Raw genomic sequence first — 24,230 nt, 5'->3', positions numbered from 1 at the left:
CAAAACTTGACAACAACCAAACACCGTCATGTGCTATCACAAATAACTTGGAATTATTCCCACTACCAAAACCCCTGCAGCAACAAAATATATATGAGAGCATCATAATTAAACAGTGTACCCATTTCAAGTAATAATACGGCTTCAACCAAAACCAGAAAAATTACATCCCTCTGAATTAGTGAAAGGCATTTGTGGCAAAGTAGTTTATTTACCATTAGATCTCAAAGAAAATGTACACACTCTAGGAGTGCAACGGCCAATAGATCAATCTTTAATTATCTTAGTAAATGGCATACCTACAAAAGACGAAAAAATTTGACAACAACTCATGGATTTACAGAAGGTTAGACAAGCCCTGCAATATCTGAAAACAACAATGAATACTACAAAGAAATTAACATTGAAGAAAACCTGAGAGAAACCATTGAAATAATTCAAGAGTCAGCAGAAACTTGTCAATTTCAACTTCTAAATCCTGCTACAAAATCCTATATTTTAGACCATTATACAATTCATCCTTTACACTCTAAAGACACTATAGATGATGCACTGGAAACATACCAAATGAGACAAGCCAAAGGATCTCCAATAAGCATATGGGAAAAAAGTATAGAAGCACAGGCCTTTCCTCTACTCTTTCCTACTGGACAAGGAGGAAGGTATGACGATAGACCTACACTGATAACAGCATCAGAATATCGCTCTTTACGAATGTATTCTGACGACCCCAGATTCAGACAAAACGTGAAATACATATTCCACCTTCTCTTTGAAATTAAATTAGCAACTCTATGCTACGGAGTTGCACACACATTAAAATCAGGTACCCATTTTGAAAATATGTCAGCTATGCAATTATTACAAAAAGGGCAAGAAAAAGATGAGATTTTACAGTCAAGTTTTACAAATCTTTTAGAAAACATGCGTGGTACAAAAGAATACTGGTTCCTATGTCATGGAGATGTACGCTGTATGATAAGAAACCTTGGCCCACCCACTTGGTTTGTTACATTAAGTTGTGCAGAATATGCATGGGAAGATTTACACAATTTCCTACGCATAGCAAACAAAAAGAAAACAAACATAGATATAAAAACACCAGGTGAACTCTGCTCTCTAGATCCTGTAAATGAATCAAGATATTTCCATCATTGCTACATTGCTATGCTACACTATATTTGTAATAAGACTGTTCCTCCCCTCAGAGAAGTTCAACACTTCTTTTGGAGAAAAGAACCAAGCCAGTGGTGCACCACACATTCACATGCTATTATGGATTAAAGATGCTCCTAAATTTGGTCAAGACAGTGATGCCACTGTTTTGCAGTTCATCCAAAAATATGTCACTTGTGAAATCCCTTCACAAACAACACATAGTGACCTTCATGCACACATTTTACAATTTCAAAGACACAAATGTGGGAAATATTGTCGTTGGAAATATAGAAAAGGGGAATACTACACCAAACGCCGCTTTGGTTTCCCTAGACCAGTTTCAGCAACAGGTCAAGTAAACAACTTCATGTCTTCAGTCAGACATAGGGGCCGATTCATGGAACAAACGTGCACTGAAAATCCCAGCGCAAGCAGGCGCAAGCGTGAGTAAGCAAGCGCATGTGCACGCGTGCGATTCAAGGAAGGCGCTCCACTTGTTTCCCACTGGTTGTGCGCCAAATCGGTGCATGTCGCACGCGGGCACACACGTCATCAAACGGCGTGTGCTACTCGCACAGCAAAAGCGCACATAGCGCAGCGCACACAAAAAAAATAGGCGGAACAGTGGGCGTAACACGCGGAATGGGGAATAACATGTGAAAAAGAAGGCGTAACTGGGGAAGTACTGCAGGGAACTACACTGAACGCCCACACGCACGCGAACAACCCGTATTCATGGATACGAATACGGGAAATCCGCGCACAGCAAAAGACGCACACAGGCGTGAATGCGTCGCCACACGAAGGCAGGCAGAAGCATCCCCGCGCACAGTATAAAAGTGCGCGCAAACAACAAACACGTATATACAGCTACGATGAATGCCCCATTGGTCGCAGCACTGATCGTGGGACACCGCAGGAGGAGGAGAATAGCCATGTCACGCATTTATTCACCACGGACAAGCCTTTTTAGGATGCCTGACGACCAGGTCTACGGCAGGTATAGGCTTCCACCCCGTATCATCCTAGACCTGGTCAGGGAGTGGGAAGATGACTTTAGATCCCCCACCCTTTGCTCCCAAGCATTGAGCCCCTTGGAGAAGGTGCTCAATGTCCTGCATTTTTTGGCCATGGGTCATTTCAGCGGACTACTGCCATAGTGGGGGGGGTCTCACAGGCCACGCAGTCACGCTGCCTACACCAGGTCTTGGCAATCATTACAGCGCGTCCCTCAGTCCGCAGGCACATATACATGCCCAGAACACCCGCAGAAAGGCAGGCCGTTGTCCTGGACTTTTACAGGGTGGCACACTTCCCCAAAGTGCTTGGTGCCATAGATTGTACCCATGTGGCCTTACGTCCACCTAGGGCCACTGAGCACATCTACCGAAACCGCAAGCACTGGCATTACATCAATGTACAGGTGGTATGCGATACAAAGGGAATCATCACCTCTGTCTATGCAAACTAACCTGGCTCCACCCATGACAGTTTCATATACAGAATGTCCGCCCTGAGCCGGGCCCTGGAAGCTGGTCAGCATGGCGACATATGGCTCCTGGGTGAGTACAAATGCCCTTGCACATGCATGCATGTCACACACACACACAAAAATACACAAACCCCAATAACCACAACCATTATCACCTCTCCAGGGGACAGTGCCAACCCTCTGAGCAACCACATGATGACGCCAATCCGGAACCCCACCACACCACCCCAGGTAAGATACAACGCGGCCCATATTGCAACCAGGGCCATAGAGGAGCGCACATTCGCAGTGCTCAAGTCACGCTTCCGCTCCCTTGACCGCTCTGGTGGGCAGCTACTCTATGCACCCCCAGTAGTGTGCAGGATCATTGTGGCAGCATGTGTCCTGCACAATGTTGCAACACGGCAGGGCGTACCAGTGGACATGGTGGTGCCCCCACATCCCCACCCACAGGCACAGGCGCTGCCCATGGGAGGGGATAGGGCACGTGGCGAGGATGCCCGGACCCAGCTTGTGGACACATTTTTCACCTAAACTCCCACCCCTGCGGAGTACACACAGGCCTGGCACATACCAGGTGACAATCGATGATGACAAAGAGACAGTCAACTGTCACAACCTTACCACCCTGAGATTGTTGCCATGGAAGTGCCACATTGTGTTCATCCCTAGCTACTTAAACACAAGCAATCCTGTGTGACCAAAAGTCACACATGCAAGGTGTGAATCACACACACCTGCAAAACAGGCCATAACTACCACTGGTATGTCACTCAAACCCTCTAAAAGCACAACATGACATGGCAAGCAATAGCCATACACCAACACAGTACCAATAAGGTACACATTGCCATGTGAAAAATATAAATTGGCATCAGACAATGATGCCAGACATGGAATCATATGAAATGACTGACCAACAACCTCCCACCCAAAATAAGTCATACCCAAATGCATTCCAAAAGTCGAAGTTGTAACATAACAATGAATGCCTGTCTAAATGCACATTGTGCATTGCAAAATCAATACTGCAGCGTCTGTGTGCCATGTCCACCTCCTGCAACACACTGCTCAGTGCACAGCACAGTTAACAGACATTTCGTGTGATGCACACCCTGAGCATCACATCTAAGCGACAAACCACATCAAAAAACAAATTAGGCAGGTACAGGATCCACAATTGGTCACAGAAAATGTGCTGCAGGGACACAGTGGGCACCAGAAGGAAAACAGAGTGTACACGTGGACATGGAAGGGTGGTTGTACATGTAGTGCATTATAGTGCGAGTGTGTGGGTCAGTAGGGACATGCACTCAACATATGCATGTGCAATGAAGTGACCATCAGTTTCCTCTACACATCACATCTGAACATTCACCATGTGTACACACCAGCATGTCAAACCACAACTATCCCCTCACACCTGAAAGGTAAACACAACACATGAACAGGCATTGATCAGCAGAACACATAATGTACATAGGATACCACAATTATAATGTCAGAGTGCCCATCACACTGCAGGGCAAGGCAACTATCACCAACCAAGCACCACCCCTCCCTCATAAATCACCATGACCAACTGAACAACTGCATCGTGGTTATGGAGCCTTCATACTTGAATTTCACCTGGCCACAGGATCACCCTTCCCCTTTGTCACAATCTCCCACCTTGTGTGTAAAAAGTTTCCTGCACCTTCAGAGTCCACCTTGATTTGCAAAAACACTACATCCAAGAGAACTCAAAGCAGGCCAACACAGAAGCCAAACAAAAAGCCTGCAGGCAGAAAAAATAACCAGAACAGCCTCCAGTAGTTGACTTGAAGTAGCAGTACCTCGCAAAGGCCAAGTACTACCACAATGACGTAACAACCAAGGTAGCACAGTAAAACAATGTCACAACAGGATGTGTACCATGTGTGGTACATAACATAGAATGAAGCACCACAAACGGATGTGTACTGTCACTGCTCCTGTGTACAGGTGCAGGAGTGGCATGAACCAACCACCCCCACCGTGGTCTAGGTGGCTGCAAGGTCAAACTCACACAGGCCTCTGAGACCCTGGTGGGGAAGGAGGGTCAGGTATATGCAGTCGGGACAGGCGTTGGCATACTGGATAACCGGAATAAGGGGCAGGAGAGGGGAGTAGGATTGACACGGGAAAGTAGGGAATGGCCAAGAATGTAGTACTCACATTAACACATACACAATCATACCAAACTTGTTCATCATGCACATAGCAGCAATTCACTGAAATGGAAGTCAAAGAGAAACTTATCTCTAGGGTGAGTGCTGGCCTCCTGCCTGCGCACTCTCAGGTCCGGTAACAGGAGCACTTCAATGCTGCAAAGAGAGCCACAATTAAAAATCTGTGCATGCCCATAACACACAAACACACCACCAAATATGCCCCAAAGTAACAAACTACTCTACAAGCAGACAATCTGGTGTGGATGCTTCGTACCCATACATAACATTACCCCTGTGATGGTTCATACACAGTAAATGCAGTAAGTCAGGCACCGGTGGGTGCGTGGCAAATGGAACACCAATGTGTCACAAATCACACAATATGCAATGTTCCCTGGGTAAGCAGACAGACGCATATAGCAAGGTATGACTTCCGAACAAGTCGTGTTCCACCATGAGCCAAATAAAGTAGGCAGTGCATGTTTCAAATTCTACATGGAAATGAAATGCACTGCACCTGAGTCTGTCCCTTGCTGTCTGTCCCTGTGAGCTGCTTCTTTCCATGTCTCGGAACGCTACATGGGTGATACAAGTGCCTCAATGGACCCTGGTGGACCGGAGGGAATGTGCCACTGCCCCTGCAGGTGCCCCAGCCAACCTTACAATCAACTAGCCATGAGTCCACCAACACATCTGAGCTGTATTGTGCTTTTCAACACCAATATTCGTCCAAGCTCACCCTCAGTGCTGCTACTAAGCATTCATGTGCAACTGGCCTGGTGGAAGGTTTGCTGTGTTGTGGCCCCCCTGTACTGCTCACCTTGCCTGGAGTCCCTTGAAACACATCAGCAGTTTTTGGATGTATGATTGCAACCCCTGTGCCTCTGCTTGCGCACACATGTGCATGTGGGCACCACCAAACGTGTCCAGATTCCAGGCGTCCAATGGCCCATGTCTGCTGGTAAAGGTGGTCTGGAGGCTCATCCCCCTGCAGAAAGGGCATGACACACATGATTAATGCATTAGATTCATCTGGGTGTGTCTCTTCAGGCATCACATCACTGGACCATGTCAGAGACGTACATCAGAAATCACACCACAGTCCGTCTTTCACAGCCAAAGTGTGGAACACACTATTTACGGCATGAATTGCAACAAGCACATGTACAGTAAAGATAAGAAACTTACTACACAATGCATAGCAATGAATGTACACATGAATCATAAAACACCCCATCTAGCAAAAGCAGAACAGTGGTCAATAACACCCCAATCATCCCCACTAGGGGTGTTAACACAAGTTCCACAGCTGCAGACATGCCACAGATATGACAGTCCAAAGCCCTTGTGTAATAGGCTGTTACACCGAACCATCCTTGCGAGCCCATGGATAAGGGAAGCAGGAGTGGCATGTGTGAGTCAAGGACCCCAAGCAGCAAACACATACACAAGACAAGCCTGAAGGGCACGGTTGGAACAGACAGTGGATGCTTTCAAAAGCCACAAAGCACCACACTGTCACATGAAAGCACAATAGACAAGCAATTTTAAACTATATTAACTAATTACACTAACTACGAAAAACCTACTTTACCTAATTAAACTAACTATCAAACAGAAACTTAACTAATTAAACTAAAAGAAAAATCAAAAATGGCCACATACGACCCGGGGAGCAGCCAGGAGGGGGGAGGTAGAGGGTGCTGCTCAACACCCACATGCGATGATGCTGAGTAAAAAAAAAAACCTCCATGGGCTCAACGCCTGCACAGCCCGACCTATGTGGGAGATAGATGGTCGTCCGAGTCTGGCTCATCCTGGAAAGGAGGACCTGGCACAGTAGCCTGGCCACGCCTAGCCGCAGCTTGCCCCTCGTCAACAGTAAGTCTGCCGGACGGGTGATCCTGGGTCTGTGCGGCGATGACTTGTAGGTCTGCATGCAGAACCGCCTGTGATACACGTGCTTCCTCCTGTAAGGTAGCACGTGTAACACGGAGTTCCTCCTGCAAGGCCTTGCTGGACAACCGCTGCACCTCCCGGCAAGCCTGTAGCTCAGCCGAGATGGTACGCTCAAGCTGTGCAAACCTCTCCTCTGACCGCTCCCTCTGGGACATCAGAAGGACACCCAGAGTGGATTTGATGGAAGCATACTCCTCCCTCAGGGCCTCCATGTGTTCCTCTGCGTGAGCAGCAATTGCTTGATGCAGAGATGACATTTCAGCCTGACGTGCCCTGTCTGAGGCCGCCATGCCCAGCCTGAGCGAGCGGACCGTGGACCGTGCCGCCTGCTGCTGGATAAGCACCTGCCTAGCAGGGGGAGCACGGATCGGGCCACACGCTCCATGCTCTCAGCGATGTTCTCCATTCCTGCCCCCTGCTGTTCTGAATTGGTAGTCATGTCTTGCTCCCACTCAGTATACAGTGGTTGCGCGTGGCGACCGCGTTGCTGGGCTTGACCCCTGCAGGACCCAAGGACCGGGTGTCCTCATCGTGTTGGCACCGCCTGCGGCTGCACGATTACATACCCCCGTCGACGTGATGTCCCAGGCACATCAGTGACTGGTGTGGAGGGTGACCCTGCGTCCCGATCCACCACGGGCGGAGGTTCCAAGACTGTCTGACCCCTCAGTGCAGGTGTCGCGGACAGAGGAGTGTCCACATCAGAATCAATCAACCCTGACACATGGACCTGATGCTCATCCAACTCGACATAGACGTCAGAGTCGTCATCAGGGCTGGACTCATAGGCAGCCAGAGACAAGATGGCCTGTAGCACTTGGGGGTTTTTGTGGCCTGCCACCCCACAACCCCCACTTGTGCCGGGTTGATGTAGTGATACCAACCCCGTGCCTGGCATGACAACACCATCCTCGGCTCCATTGCGTCATCATCTGAAAAATAGAGAGAAAAAAGATCGCTGCACATGTCAGAAGCAAACAACACACACACACACCAACAACATCAGGCAGACATGCGACACACAAAATAGAACCTGGCATGCATGCTGGGTCAACTTGGAATTGCTTCTGTGATCAGACCTGTTGAAAGGTGGCAGTTTGCATTGAAGTGGGTCTATGCAGTGCACCCAATGTGTATGTTACTAACTACCTACAAGTACTTCATGGTGTGTGTCAGAAAATGTGAAGGCAGTGCAAGGTCAACTTCAGGCATCACGTGCAATGTGCATTCAATGGGTAGCATATCTACAAGCAAAGCAGCCCTCCACCCAAGTGAAAAAGCATGGATGCCTAGCATGTTATCAAAAGGCTGACCATAGACCTGTGCATTGACAGGCAGTGTTGACTAACATCAACAGCTTCATGTGAGTCAAGTGACAACACTGTAAATGATGATGGGGCAGTAAGCAGGACACATGATGAAACGTCTGGAGGCCACCCACGTGTGAAGAAGACACTACACCAGTTGGACAGAGTCATTGGCCATTAAACAGGCTGAGGCCTATGACCCACCCAGATTGTCAGACCCTAAACATGTGTGCAACGCAGTACTGAGCCACAGTAGACATGGGAAGGCTCATGAAATGCCATGCAGTCAAGGGCACATAGAGGCATGCGTGCAATGCACATGGAGCATGAATGGGCACTCATGTCCCTACGGGGCGTCTGACCTCTGCACAGTACAAGTGAGATCCCCTGCATCAAGTACTAAGTCTGTACCACACAGCATATGTCTGGCAGATTGGTTGCGGGAAGTTAGCATGTACACAGGACGCATTAACAGGGAAGTACCCAACGGCAATATTGAAGCAGACCAGTGCAAAGGTGGAATTGGGGTGCAGAGCGGGGGGTGGAGGGGCAAGGGAGCATGCCTACATGGAGTACCCGCATGCAGGCAGAGGACACATGCCCTGGTTCCACCCTGGATTCCCCCTACTCCCTGGTCACGCCCGCCATGAGGAGGACGCCCAGCTGAGGCGCCTCTCACCTCTGGTGTCCTCCCAACCATGGCACAGATGTAGTAGTGCCGGTACAGATGGAGTAGTGCCAATGGGAGGTGTACAGCACAATTGACCTGGGCAATTGGGGTGAAGGGGGTGGGAAGCAAGATGTTAACAGCCCCCCTGCACCGGCAAGGCTGTAGGTGACCCCGGTGATGTAGTGACGGTTCACGCAACGCTCAGGAACCCCAAAACTGCTGGAAAAACATGCACGCAACCCTGTAGCCTGCGTGCGTGGAATCAACCTCCCGCAGTACGCAGTGGCACCCAGTGACACGAAAAACGCGTACGCGTGGGACACGCAGGCTTCTATGACATCAAAAATGGTGCGATACACAGGGGCACCTGCAGTGGGAAAAATAGCGTGCGCGACTCACCGTCTGACTAGCGCGATGCAGAAAAACACGCATAGCCAATACCCCCGCCAAAAGAAGAGATACGTCCTTGATAGCTGTGAAGTTGTGACGGTGCGTGAAACTACACGCTGAGGGAAATGCCCGCGCATGTCACGTCACTTACGCGCGTAGGCCCTTTCCTCAGATTACATGCATTCACACAGGGACGTGCATTTTTTTCACGTGCGCGCAAATCCATTATGCCCACGTCACATGGGAAACGCCTGCGCACGCCCATCCGCGTCACGTCACAGAAGCACTTACGTGCGAAGGGCCTTTGGTCCAATGAAATCGCTGACGCGCTCACGCGCTAAGGGCCTTTCCTCGAATTACACACTGATGTGCAATTTTTTCACGTGCCAAATCACTCCGTATCAAGCTGGCCACGCAAAACACACTGAAGACCATGCTCCTGCCCTGAAGGCCATTTTCCTGCCCCCCAGAGCCCCGAGCACGCTCCCACCTGCCAACTGCTGCTGCCTGACTGCCTGCTGCCCACGTGCCCTGCTATTTGGTGCCTGCACATCAGCCATCTGCAGGGGTCCAGTTGCTGTGTCCACCCCTGCTGGAACAGAAGACTCCCGACTGGGATACCATCGCTCCACAGCCCAGCCCCAGGACCCAGTTGCCCACCCACGCCTGCCTCGTGGGTCGCCATGTCGGGGCAAACACCATCTGAGACCACTGGTGACCCCCAGCCAGAGGGGCAGAGGGCCACCAGCTTCACTGCCACCGAAGTTGGTGTGCTGGTGGAGCAAGTCCTGGGGCATTATGATGCCCTCTTCCGAACATCACGCGCCAACAAGGAAGGACGGGATAGGATCTGGGATGACTTTGTGGTTGCCATCAACGCAGAGGGGGTGGCAACCCACAACATCAAGCAAGTCAAGAAGCGATGGGCGGACTTGAGGTCCAGGACCCTCTTAAAGGCCCGGCGCCTCGTGGAGGGGGGCCGGGGCAGCATGAGTACCATCCAGATGAGGGTCCTGGAACGCGTAGCCCCAGCGCTCCACGCCCAGATCCTTCAGAGGCAGATCCGTCCGGTGTTGAGCGGTAAGTGGCCAAGCATTGCTGTGTGAGACAGGGCATGTTGCAGGGTGCTGGTTGTCTGATACTTGCCTGTATGTCTGACATAGGCCATGTACATATGTGTGTGTGCAGGGACATTATGGTCATGCATGTGAGACCAGTAATGTGTGAACCACATGGTAGGTGCATGTGTTACAATGCAACATGCGGAGCAGCATGCGGAATGCACACATTAATGCATGCCTGTCTCTGTTATTGGACATGGATGGGGTGTGAGAGATGGGTGCTGCAGTCATGGACATGTATGTTGTCCATGTCTGTGTGTCTGACTTGCGTGTCTGTGACTTGTGAATGCCATGGATGCATGACACATGTCTGTGACAATGTTCAGATTCACTGATGCAGCCTACTCATCCCTGTATCCACTGTGTCTGGGGTGTACGAGGCCAGATGGATGAAACTATGGTGCAGTGTGTGCATGTGATAGGCATGACCCATGATGCATGTGAGTTTCAAACCAGCATTGTATGTTTCAAGAGTCCCTTGGACATGTATGCTAATGTTCATAGCATGCGCCATGCCTGTTACTGCATGTGTTTTGCCTGCACTGACCCATGTGTTGTGGAGGGACATGATGGAAGTGATGTTTGACAGTACCACTCATCTGCTATTGCTTCCTGTCTAGGAGACCATTGTACAGTACCCTGATGCTTGTGTTCTATGTCTCCCTCTACACAGTGGCAAGTGATGAAGAGGGCGGAGACGGCGCTGTGGAGCAAAGCGGCGGGGATGCCCCCACCGGCCGGCGACGCAAGGCCCAGTCACCCTCCCAGAATTTACCATTGTCCGGGAGTGAGGGGACTGGTGCTGCGACTGCCACTACGGCTGCAGCGGAAGGGGTGGGTGAGCCCCCACAGGGGCTTGCAACGACGGAAGACGGTGTGGAGCCATCCAGGTTGGTGGTTTCCACAGAGGAGGAGGAGGCCGCTACTGAGTCGCACATGGGCCTGGTGGGAGTGGTACCACTGGTGCAAGTGGTGCAGTCCAGGGGCAGGGGCAGGAGGCAGCACAGGTCGCCGCAGAGGGGCCTGTGCATGTCACTGTCCCTGACCCTGTGACTGCACCACCATGCACCAGCAGGGATGGCCCATCCCAGGCCCATCCGCAGGTAGGGGGGATGTCCATGTCATCTGACACTCCTCTACCTGTGGACGAGGGGGTTCCCTTGTTGTATGGAGAAGGTCCTGATTGGTGTCGCGTTGCGCACGCGTGACATTCGTGATGACGTGCATGCTTCCCGGGGGGAGCATGCATGTCATCACGAAGAACAGCGTGCCAACGTGGCCCAGTTGGGAGTGTCCATGGTCGGGGGTTTTGTACATGTGTTGGCCACTCTGGCGGCCCTCTCCTCCTCTGTAGACACTATGCGCCAGTCATTCTCCATGCCGTATTCCGGCCCAGATGCCACCAGGGCCCCCTGTGGACCTGCCTTGACCAACGCAGCCATCTCGGTGGGGATCCCATCCCTGCCACAGTCGGGAGTCGGAGGTCCAGCAGGGATGGACACTACAGCAACTGGACCCCAGCAGATGGAGGATGTGCCGGCATCATCGAGCAGGGCATGTGCACAACAGCGTCGGTGGATTCCATCAGCCTGGATGGCGTCGTGCTGGCAGAGGCAGTTGCGTCGGAGGCAGTGGCAGGCTCAATGTGGGAGGCATCATGGCTCGGGGCAATCTACATCAGAGGGGCAGGCATCGGCAGGAGGGCTGGAGGACCCTGGAATGGGAGTGTCTTCCGTGTGGCAGCGGTTGGGCCAGCAGATAGGTGCGGAGCGGCGGCGGGCGGAGGAGGCACGGCTCATGATGGTCAGGGCGGAGAACTCCATGCGCAGGGCGCTGAGGGGGGCTGAGTGCCTCGAGGGAATTCGCAGGGAGTTGGAGGTGAACATGGCGGTATCCCTGCGAGACCTCAGAGCCAGAGAACAGGCCAGCCTCCAAGACATTGAACAGGAGTTCGATGATGCCTTGGCCCATGACATCAACAAGTGAGCCGTTGGACTTGCCCGCCGCCATTGTATATAGTTTATTAGTGTTAAGTTTCATTTCTTTTTTCTTTCATTTGGGGCGCATGGACTATGCCCCACATTTTTGTATATAGTTAGTAATTAAGTAGGTTTCATTGTAGGTTTCATTTATGTAGTTGGGCTCATGGACCCTGGTTTTGCTATTTGTACATAGTTTTACAGTGGATTCTCCTTCATCTTTATTTTTCTTCACCATGGAGCAATGGATATTACGCTTTTCTTTCCCTTTGGATTTGCTTTGTTGGACGGTGACTTTGGACACATTTTCATTTGGATTAATTTGGATTCTCATTTTTTTATTTATCGTTTTTTGGGACATGGTGCATTTTCATTATTATTGGCATTATAGTGTGTTTTTTTTTGTTTCATTCCCTTCATTTTGACTTGAATACCTTTTTGTTTCTTAATTCAATGTGTGGTCTTCTCTCATTGGTTTCATGCATGTCACAATGTGGGTTTTCTCAGTCATGTGTTGCCATTGTGTGGGTTGGACAGACTTGTACTCAGGCGCATACTGCTTATTTGTCATCTATCATGTAATGGGGATTTCAATTTGGAGTGGATGTAAAGCTTGGTTGGGTGTTTGGACTGGGGTGCTGTGGGGTGCGATTTGTGTGGCCATAAGAGCCAGGGATCTGGATTGTGATGACGTGTTGGCTGGGGGACATGTGTCAGGGCCTGCTGGCAGGTGCCTGTCAATGATGGGGGGTGCTGGGGGACATGAGTGGGACATGTGTGGGGGCCTGCTGGCAGGTGCCCTGCACTGCTGGGGGGTGGGGGTGCAGGGGGACATGTGTGGGGGCCTGCTGGCAGGTGCCCCCGGCTGCTGGGGGGTGGGGGTGCAGGGGGTCATGAGTGGGGGCCTGCTGGCAGGTGCCCTGCACTGCTGGGGGGTGGGGGTGCAGGGGGTCATGAGTGGGGGCCTGCTGGTAGGTACCCCTGACTGCTGGGGGGTGGAGGTGCAGGGGGTCATGAGTGGGGGCCTGCTGGCAGGTGCCCCTGACTTCTGGGGGGTGGGGGTGCAGGGGGTCATGAGTGGGGGCCTGCTGGCAGGTGCCCCTGACTGCTGGGGGGTGGGGGTGCAGGGGGACATGTGTGGGTGCTAGCTGGCAGGTGCCCCTGACTGCTGGGGGGTGGGATGCAGGGGGAAAGGTGTGGGGGCCTACTGGCAGGTGCCCCTGACAGCTGGGGGTGGGGGTGCAGGGGGACATGAGTGGGGGCCTTCTGGCAGGTGCCCCTGACTGCTGGGCATTGGGGGTGCAGGGGGACATGTGTGGGACATGAGTGGGGGCCTGCTGGCAGGTGCCCCTGACTGCTGGGGGGTGGGGGTACAGGGGGACATGAGTGGGGGCCTGCTGGCAGGTACCTCTGACTGCTGGGGGTGGGGTCCAGGGGGACATGTGTGGGACATGTGTGGGGGCCTGCCGGCAGGTGCCCCTGACTGCTGGGGGTGCAGGGGGACATGTGGGGGGGCCTGCTGGCAGGTTTCCCTGACTGCTGGGGGGTGGGGGTGCAGGGGAACATGTGTGGGACACGAGTGGGGGCCTGCTGGCAGGTGCCCCTGACTGCTCGGGGGTGGGGGTGTAGGGGGACATGTGTGGGGGCCTGCTGGCAGGTGCCCCTTACTGCTGGGGGGTGGGGGTGCAGGGGGACATGAGTGGGGGCCTGCTGGCAGGTGCCCCTGACTGCTGGGGGGTGGGGGTGCAGGGGGACATGTGTGGGACATGAGTGGGGGCCTGCTGGCAGGTGCCCCTGACTGCTGGGGGGTGGGGGTGCAGGGGGACATGTGTGGGGGTCTGCTGGCAGGTGCCCCTGACTGCTGGGGGCTGGGGGTGCAGGGGGACATGAGTGGGGGCCTGCTGGCAGGTGCCCCTGACTGCTGGGTGGTGGGGGTGCAGGGGGACATGTGGGGGGCCTGCTAGGAGGTGCCCCTGACTGCTTGGGGGTAGGGGTGCAGGGGGACATGTGTGGGACATGAGTGGGGGCTGCTGGCAGGTGTCCCTGACTGCTGGGGTGTGAGGGTGCAGGGGGCATGTGTGGGGGCCTGCTGGCAGGTACCCCTGATTGCTGGGGGGTGGGGGTGCAAGCAGACATGTGGCTTGGCTAGGGGGCATGCCCAAAGTGGATGGGCTGCGTGCGGGACATGACCAGGGGTGGGGGGTAGTCCCCTGTGGTGTTGGCTGCCTGCAGGTGCCGTGGGGGGTGTAGAGGGAACACCTGGGAGGACCCACACTGCCAATTCATGTGTAGGACTCACCGCGCATCCCTGAAATTCACCTACCCCGCTCTGACAGCAAAATCGCGTGTAAAACTTCCCGCGAACCCCAGTTATACAGGTACCCCACTCGCACAGGCCATTTTGCATGTGAAACTACCTACAAACCCTTGTAATACACGTCCCCTGCTGAAATCGCGTGTGAAACTTCCTGCAAACCCCATTTATACACGTACCCCACTCGCACAGGGCCTTTCGCGTGTGAAACTTCCCGCAAACCTCAGTAATACACGTACCCTGCTGAAATTGCGTGTGAAACTTCCCGTGAACCCAGTTATACACGTACCCCACTCGCACAGGCCCTTTCGCGTGTGAAACTTCCCGCGAACCCCGGTAACACACATACCCTGCTAAAATTGCGTGTGAAACTTCCTGTGAACCCCATTTATACACGTACCCCACTCGCACAGGCCATTTCGCGTGTGAAACTTCCCACGAACCCCCGTAATACACGTACCCTGCTGAAATCGCGTGTGAAACTTCCCGCGAACCCCAGTTATACATGTACCTCACTCGCACAGGCCCTTTTGCATGTAAAACTTCCCGCGAACCCCCACAATACACGTACACTGCTGAAATCACGTGTGAAACTTCCCGCAAACCCAGTTATACACGTACCCCACTCGCACAGGTCCTTTCACATGTGAAACTTCCCGCAAACCCCCGTTATACACATACCCTGCTGAAATCGCATGTGAAACTTCCCGCGAACCCCAGTTATACACGTACCTCACTCGCACAGGAACTTTTGCGTGTGAAACTTCTCGCGAACCCCCGCAATACATGTACCCTGCTGAAATCACGTGTGAAACTTCCCGCGAACCCAGTTATACACGTACCCCACTCGCACAGGCCCTTTTGTGTGTGAAACTTCCTGCGAACCCCCGTAATACACATACCCTGCTGAAATCGCGTGTGAAACTTCCCGCGAACCCCAGTTATACACGTACCCCACTCGCACAGGCCCTTTCATGTGTGAAACTTCCCACGAACCCCCGTAATTCACGTACCCTGCTGAAATCGTGTGTGAAACTTCCCGCGAACCCAGTTATACACGTACCCCACTCCCACAGGCCCATTCACGTGTGAAACTTCCCGAGAACCCCCGTAATACACATACCCTGCTGAAATCGCGTGTGAAACTTCCCGCAAACCTAGTTATGCAGGTACCCCACTCGCACAGGCCCTTTCACGTGTGAAACTTCACGCGAACCCCAGTAATACACGTTCCCCGCTTGTCGTTTGCTGTTTGGCAGCCTTGTAAACTGTTCCAGGGTTAGCGCAGCCCTTTGCGCTGGATTGGTGATTCTGATGGCTTTTCCCTGCACTAGGGGCGTTCTTGGGGGCGTAACTGGCGCTGCTGCAGGGTCGCTGCGCCACTCTGCGCCACGGCTGGTTTTGGAGGTGAAAATCCATGAATACACTGTGCGCGGAAATCGATTTTAGCGCACGCAGCTGGCGCAGACATTCACACGCGCACACTGTGCGCCAGCTGCATGCTCTACTTGTGCGCTAAATTCTATTAATTACCCCCATAATGTCAAAGGTAAATCATCTAAGAACACATATTACATAAAAAGAACAGAAGAATCAAAATACATCAAGGATTACAATGCAATCATTGCCCTCCTATGGAATGCAAACATAGATGTGCAGTACATTTCAGACAATTCCACTGCAGTTGCACAATATGTCACAGCCTACTTAACCAAAGCAGAGAAAACAGAACTTCAGGACCTCTGGGATGACATATCATCTGACAAAACACTATCACAGAAATTGTACAGCTTAGGCATAAAAATGCTCTCTCATAGAGAATGTGGCTGCTATGAAGCTGCAGACCTATTAAACGGTACTGACTTGTTTGGAAAATCTGACAATATAGTATGGCTAAGTCTTGGTCCTGCTAAATCTAGAAAAATAGTTCTCAAATCATATGAGGACATCGAAACAATTGCCAAAAATGATCCCAACAGCCAAGACATTTTGAAAAATAGTTCATTAGACACATACTACCCAAACAAGAAACAAAACAGACTACGAAGAGCTCTTTGGAGGAAAATACATTATTGTTTTCGGAGATCTTCTTCAATTGACACCGCTGAAAGGTGAACCTATTTTTAAAACCTTAGGGTACAAACTGTGCCATAAAACTCTTGGCAGCAAAGGAAATGTCAACCTTTGGCAACATTTCCAATACAGAGAATTAACAGAAAACATGCACCAGTCTGCAGACCTCACATACGCCAACATTTTAATTTATTAGAGTTGGTGTACTATCTCAAGAAGCACAATCAATATTAAAATCCACGCTCATCCATGCGCTCTATGGGGCTAACTCATGTGCTACTGATGTCATGGAACAATTAGCACACAAAAATGTCAATTGTATGTCCCTGATGCCAACTCTAGCAATCTGTTCAAAATTCAATGAAACAATGTTGAAAAAAGAAATGCAACCAATAATTTAAAGTTGCTCCACAGATAAACTGGAGGTACATGGTATGACACTACCCATGTGTAAACAAGCCACAAGAAGACTATATACCTTAGAACACAGCTGGTTTGGAGAAAATATTAAAATTATCTTAAAACTGTAGAGTAATGCTTAATCGTAACCTTGACGTGGAACAAGGACTAGTTAATAGAGCAGTTGGTACAGTTGGCTTTCAAACATGCGCACGTGACAAAAACATTCAATTTGTCAATATTCTCTTTAACAAACTATCAGAGGTTAAAAGGATAGGACGCTCCACAGCCCTCTTCCTTCTTTTCAAAGACATGTATGTACGCAGAGAACAATTTTCACTAACTCTAGCATACACAGTTACCATTCACAAATCACAAGGTCTTACCCTAGATAAAGCATTGATAGATATTGGTAGCACAGTCTTTAAAGAAGGCATGAGCTAAGTAGCACTATCACGCTTACGTACACTTGACGGGATTATTTCTAATTAACTTTGACCAGCCGTTCAGGTCGGGTCCCGCAAAGGGACCTCGTGGTAAGGCGGTAAGTGGTTAACGACGCTGCAGCCTTTTACGGCGCCGTTAACCACTTAGCGCCTGGTTCATAATGAGGCCCTCTGTCTTTTAAACCAATTTCTTAAAATTGTTTCATATACAAAACAATAGTGTAGAAGTCTGCAACTTTTGGTGCTCCAGATGTTTTGGACTACAGCTCCCAGGTGCCCTAGCTTTGACTGTCAATGCAGAGGGGAATTGTGATTTGTAGTCCAAAACATCTGGAAATGCAAAAGTTGAAGAATCCTGTAACAGCTCCGGCCACAAAAATGCTGTGCATCTCAGAGTTGTCTGCCGGAGTTCTTCCATGCATACTGTTTGGTCAGAGCTTCAAGCCAGTGCTTTGTCTCACTACAGCATCAGGCCCTTTGCACTCTTTCAGTTAAAATGAGTCCTGAGCCCGAGGGAGGTGGGGGCCTGCAACTGTCCCATGTTGCCAGCCAGCATTGTCATACACAGCAATATATTTCTCTCTGTATTACTTTTGTTGTCTGGCTTTAACTGTGTGCTGTGCAGCGCTTGTCTTACAAGCTGCATTTGCTGGCGCCTTTGTGGCTGTTGCTACGCTTTGGGTATACAGAAGTGTTATCACCTCATTGCCTTTTCACACTGCCATACTTAAAAAAAAAATTTATTTGGCAATATAATGCAGCTATGCATGCCAACAATATGATACTGGCATATGGATGCCACAAATATGTTTACAGAGTCATTTTCTTTTTCTCCTTCACTCCTTTGGGCAAGTTGTTATAACGATATGTTGCTACATTGTACACAGTTACAACTCTGCATCTCTCGAACCTTGGTTTTGTAGGACATTTTACACTTGGTAGAGCACCAGAAGTGAGCTGTCATGCGTACACTTCCATATGGTGTAGGTTATAGGACTTGTTCCACATTTGGGAGCGAAATGCCACCTCTTGCGTTTCCTATGGTTAGCCCCTAAAGACACCCATTGTTTAGGAAGTACAGTAAGCTATTGCGACATGAAAGGAATTGCTTTGCATCACACATTTCAAATTTGGAGAATGTACACAGCCACCCACATATAGTTGCTGTTACGTAGAACTTACTTTAACGGCTATGGGGACATGCTACTACCTTATACATGGTGCAATGAATTTACAGCTGCCACAATATGTAAATGTACATTTAAGGGCCCTATGTACGATTTATATGTGCACTGTCTTACGAATCAACGGTGTATGTTGGCAGACTGTGTGTGCAATGGCTGCGCATACGTGGGTGGCATGGCCATCTTACGCACTTTAGTGCCTTTCAGGCAAGGAGATTTTTGGCCCTCTCGTTCATGAAAGGAAACAAATTACTTTACAACTCCTTCAAAGATTGTACATGCTTTCCAATGTATGCAGTACAGTGACCTGAAGTGGTTGTTTCACCTGTGTGGTACAATATGGCTATTGGTGAGAAGGTTGTGTTGGCAAGTGATACCTGTCAGTGTGTGAAGGTTGTAAGGTTGCAGTTATTTTTGTTTCCATCTGCATTGTATTTTGAAAGCAATCATATACCGTATTGCCTATGTGATTGTATATGTAAGGTGGAGCAATTATCGTAATTGCAAGGCCTACACAATATACTATGGTTTCCATTTTGTACCACTTGCTAAAATGGAATGGAATCGCAGTTAGGTATAGATAATTAGACAGAGCGTTTGATAAGGACTTGTTGATGAATGACTGAATTGCAGACAGGGCATGTATGTTTTCACATGTAGGAAGTCTGAAAGATTTCATGTATGGGTATGTTTTTGCTTTCCAATACTTGTACTAAGTACATTACAACTTCATGTGGATCTCCTGGTCTGTTTAATGTGAATTTATCTTTCTAGGATACTAGTTCAATTCCTGTCTTATTCCTGAGAATCTATAACTGTTTCTAGGATTGTTTGCTGCATTTGTTTGCAGGACAATTATTTGTGAACACAACTGGTCTGAGCCGTTTGAATAAATGTTTTCAACAATTGCTGGCATTTCTAATACATCATTGATTGCTATATTTGCACAGTAATTTACACCACTTGTTTTGAAAATTTGAACACAGTAGGCAGTTTTGTGTTTGAGTACTTTTTGTTTACAACACTTTGTAAATGAGATTTTTGACACTACAATGGTGTGTTGCTAACATTTTCACTAGGGGTTGCATTTTCAAGTGGACACACCACTAGCTTTCAGGACAGAGGTGCTCACTGCAACTGTGAAAGAAGACAGTAAGAAACATTGTTGGTTAATGGCATACTGAGCGCATTTGGAGATCACATTACTTAAAAGCATAGGGGGATGTTTTGGCAGAGAAGAGTTAGTGTGTGTGTGTGTGTGTGTGTGTGTGTGTGTGTGTGTGTGTGTGTGTGTGTGTGTGGTGTGTGTGTGTGTGTGTGTAGTTGGATGGCTGTGTATGCGAATGGGGACTTGGGAGCAACAGCATTGTTGGTGAGGGGGTAAGTGGTTTACTTGTAAGTGTGCTGTACAACATGCGGTTTAGCAAATGTGTACATTGGTGTAGGAGTATTTACTTTGCAAATGCATTAGCTTTAGTTGTAGAAGGGTGAGAAAAAGGTCCGGAAAGGTGTACAGCTTGCAAAAAAGAATGTTTTTGTATATGCCTTCAACATGAGTAGAGCAATTATTTCACTTGTTGGTTTTATTTGTCCACATGTACGATTGGTACGGTTGCCAATGCTCGCATACATTTTTTTGCTTTTGTAAGTAATGTCACATTCTGTGAAGTGTGCAAAGTTAGTGGCAGGCACCCTGTTCTATGCATGCAATGCATGTATTTAGTTTAGGTTGCTAGGATGCATTTGGTGCTCCTTTGCTGCAACAATTTTACAAATTTTAAAGGAGATCCGTTGGTGCAGAAACAAGTCATACAATTGTTAGAAGAAAAGAAGAGAGTAACTGTTTGGCTATTGCAATGACTGATATGGGTAAGTGAAAACTTTCAAAGCCCATGCCATTGCAGGTGGCATTTAATGGTTGGTGATGGGAAAAATAATTTTCTGCTTTGTGAGAATGTTATGGAGGTTTAGTGGCAGGTTCACTGCTCAGAGGCACTTATAACAGCGTTGCAAAAAACAGTATAATATATATTGATACCTGTACTTTGTGGTGATGGGTGCCGATGTGGATGAATCTGGATGCAGACATTTTGCATTGTTTCACAGAACTTTCTACTGGAGGTGCTTTTCAAGCACCCAAGAGTTGTACTCTGAGTGTGTTGCGCAATAATGATACTGTTAGATGCAGAGGTCTTGGATGTGATTGGTGGATGCGTGTGTGACTACTTAACAGTACCCAATGAGGGAGTGTTGGAAAAAGAATAGTGGAAAGGGAAGAAGCACTGCCCCTGTTTTAGTAGGGCACAGTCCTCGTAGTAGTTGAGGAAGCGCACGTGCACCCAGCCTGTACTTCTCAGCATGCTGGTTATGAAAATGCGGTTCTGTAGACTATCCAATCAGGTGTTGAGAGTGTGCTTCACAGAAAGGGGCAGCAATACTTTTTTCTTAGCTCTGTGTAGTGAGGATGGCAGAAATGGACAGACGCTCAGTGTTGATTGTGGGTGATGCCTTTGTGCAAGATCTGCACAGGTGTTCCGAGGAAAGAGGCTTTGATGGCAATTTCAATTTAGAAGGAGTGGAGGTTTTGTGGTGCAGTGTTCGTGAGTGCAGTTTTGGTGCTGTGGTTACACTTTGCAGAAATGTGGGCATTGTCGCTACTGTTCTCGTTGTTGTGGTGCACTATAGCGCACTGCACTTGGGTTACATGCCTTGTGCACATTTGCTGTGTCAATTGAAGAAGGTGCTGAAAGCAGTGAAGCAGATTTCTCCCACCGCAAAGGTGCTTTTCTCATCCATACCACCAAGAAGACTATGGGACTATCCGAATGTAATTTGTCCACAGCCAGAGGTCGGAATGTGTTTAATAAACAGAAGCATGTTTGAATTTCTGTGCACTGTTGGGATGTTTTACTGTGACAATGACATCCTTAATTCTTGAAATGTGCACTTTATCCATTTAATGGCATTTCTTTGACTGCCATTCGAAAGGTTCTTTTGTTTTACAATCTGCAGGATTCTTTTAAGAGGTTTCTGTAAGAATTTAAGGAGTAGGAGAAAAGAAGCCCTCCCCCCCAAAAAAGGTGTTTGTTTGCAAGCACCACAAAAAGGCTCTTTTCAGAGTCACAACTAAAGATGAAATCACCTACCCTGGTTGAAATGTGTACACCCACTACCATATACAGCACGATGTGTCTGCGGATATCACGATATTTGCAGGATCGCAGGTGCCACATCTGCAGCTTTTGAGGATGCCAGGCATGGAAATGGACTGTGGAGGCTAACGGATTGGGCAATAAGGTTTCTGGGTGTGGTGTGTAAGAAGAGAGTGCAGTGTTGTGAACTTGCCTACATTCTTGCTATATTTAGCGACACATCACGGCCCTCTAGTGACTTTGTACTGGAAAAGCACATACTTGCCAACATTCTGTGACCAAAAACATGTAGGATTTTTCAACTTTCTAAAATAATACTTCGCATAACAGTTATATCTCAGGAAAATACAATACATACATTGTTGGCACCACTGAGCATTCTAAAATACACAATCAGTCAAACAACAAAACATGGAAAGATAGTCAAATGTTTAAAATGTATAATTCTTCATGCTTAGTTAAGACCAAATTTAATTACCTACCTTTACAGAAGGTAATCATGCAGAGCTAGGAGGCAACGTTTTCCACTGCTCTGTAGCAGCAGCCTGGATAATACATATTTATTCCTGCAGTGCAAGATGAAGAACTGAACAACATGGAGACTGATATCCTCTTCAGTCTGATATGCAGACGCTGTGTGATGATGGTACGTTCTGCCAGTTGCATTCACTGGTGGTTCACCTAAGGCCGGTCCCGGCCAGAGTGCAGGGCAGAGTCACGTAGCTGTCAGGTCTGTGGATTGGTGAGAGCCCATAACTCAAAGTAATCAGTTACGCGCCCACTGCACAGACAGACTAACTAATGTGTTGCATGCTTTGTCCTGGGCCGGTCTCAATCAGCCTGCCTTACAGTTACATAAATTACTTGGCCCTGTAAAAAGCAGTAGGATCTGCCACCCGAATCTGTTGGCGGTAGGACTGCTTAAAAAGCAGTAGCCTACTGCCTAAATCAGTAGGTTTGGCAAGTATGAAAGTGGCTAGCGCAAAATCTACCTACTTTCTTCCATTGGTTTGGAAACTTACCCTTTTTTCTATTGCTTTCCAAAACAATTGAAAAAACGTCACTACATTTCTTGCTAGCCGTGTGGCTAGTAGTTGACCATTGTTTCTGAATAAATACTCTGTCTAGTGCACACAGTTTCGCACTATTTAAAAAAGTCTGCCACAAAAAGAAGGACGAGCCATTTGAAACTGTGGCCCACTTTTTCATTGGTGCCCGAGACAATTTTATGCCCCAGTACAACTGTGGCCCTGATCTAGTAGGGGTTTCTGCACATCAGAAGCAGCTAAGTGAGGTGTTTTGGTAGAGCAGTGCATTGTGTCAATACTGGAACTGTCAACGTTTGGGCGCTTTGAGCTTCCTAAAGCATTGAAACCTGTAGAGCTATTTAGGAATGAAGCGGACAAGGGCCCTGCAGAGGAATTTTACATGTTTTTACCTTTTTCCTGCAAATCATAAAGAAGCGAAATATAGGTATTACTATTTCTGATAGGTATTTACTTCTGGCTATGACATATCGACATGCATGCTCTACTGCACTCAATCATTATGTTATGTACTGTCATCTGTAGGTCATCATACCATGCCCCATGTATACTTAGGCAGCTAGATGGGTGAAAAATTGAACGAGAGGCTTTAACAACCATGCCCTCAGTAATTACCCATCATGCACATGGCCGACTATGCAAATTCGGGGATGACGTTATTTAGCTACTTCTAGCTATTTTTAGGACAGCCAATAGCTACTTTCTTTACTGAGGAGTTGGCAACACTGAGAGACTGTGGCAGAAGTTGTGTTTGCAGAGAGTAATGCAGAAGCCTATGGTTATGGTTGTGTGCTTCAGGAGGCTGAGTGTATGGGTTTTGGGGGACTCTTAGATACATTTGTTGGAAGTGCATGCAAAGCAGTGTGCAGTGGCTGCACATTTTGGATGCTATCATGTGAATGTGCACTGGTATGGAGTGCGTGCAATGAAGTGGCTGATTTTGGTTCCTCTTTCTGCCACTTTGGTGACGCTCAATCATCCAGCCATTCTTATTCTTCATTGTGGAGGAAATAGTTTAGTACATGTCAGCAGAATTCCTCTGCAATTTGCAATTATGAAGGCATTTGGCTAGCTCATGGGTATGTTTTCAAACTCCTGAGTTATTTGTTTCTCTTATTGCGCAGACAGAAATCGCTGCCTTCTGATTGCTTTGGTGTGTAAATGGAGAAAGGGAAGTGCAATGTCAAGAAGTCTTTTTTGTGCCTTTTTGCAAGACGTTGCCATGTCGCACTTCCACAAGGCCAACATTGCGTTCAGTAGCACAACCATTTTTCCCACAGATGGAGTTCATCTTACTGATGCTGGTAATCAGCTTTGTCTGTGAAATATGACAAATGCATTGCTGCCC

The sequence above is a fragment of the Ambystoma mexicanum genome, chromosome 5p (assembly GCF_040938575.1).
Source record: "Ambystoma mexicanum isolate Mex_15411 chromosome 5p, UKY_AmexF1_1, whole genome shotgun sequence".
NCBI lineage: Eukaryota > Metazoa > Chordata > Amphibia > Caudata > Ambystomatidae > Ambystoma > Ambystoma mexicanum.
This window is presented reverse-complemented; position numbering follows the sequence as displayed.